Below are 676 nucleotides of genomic sequence, written 5' to 3' on the forward strand. Positions count from 1 at the left end.
GAACAGTCATTGAGGCTTCGAGAAATAAAAAGAGCTCTATGAGTATGAAATGTGAGACTTGTTCATTTCTCAAAATTAATATATCTTTTGTTTTTACTTACCAGAACACTCGATTACCGAGCCAAAATATGTATTTCCTTTGTACACGAATTGTACGTTGTCTCCTTTTCCAGCACTCTCATCACATATCACGTCCGATTCGTCGTATATGAGCAGCGAATCGTCCTCTTCGCAATGCAGTAAAAACATACACTTTTTGCTAATAAATGAATAATATTACAATCTCAGTCGGTCTCTTTTTCCAAGCAGAGCTCAGTACAGGATGCACACAACATACCGGCTTACACATTACTACGTGACAGTTATAAGGTTATTACGGAAAACAGCATATTGATTGGCTGTCACGCGAACTTCCGCCGCGCGGCAAGTGTTACCGCATTCTGTGTGCAGAAGCCATGTGTATGAAGCATACGGAAAATAATGAACTGTGATTGGTCAATTTCGAAATAGACATTGCTGCAATCGGGCCTAAGCGGTTCAAAGCGTGTGCAGCATCTATTGCTTTTATAGAAATATCATACTAAGAATCATTGATTAATTACTTATTTTCAGTATTAAAAGTACAGTATTATTCTGTAATATTCTGTGTATAGTATTATTCTAGTAATATTCTGTG

Source organism: Odontomachus brunneus, unplaced genomic scaffold (genome assembly GCF_010583005.1).
Source record: "Odontomachus brunneus isolate Ranch 3 - 2012 unplaced genomic scaffold, Obru_v1 Obru_scaffold_326, whole genome shotgun sequence".
NCBI lineage: Eukaryota > Metazoa > Arthropoda > Insecta > Hymenoptera > Formicidae > Odontomachus > Odontomachus brunneus.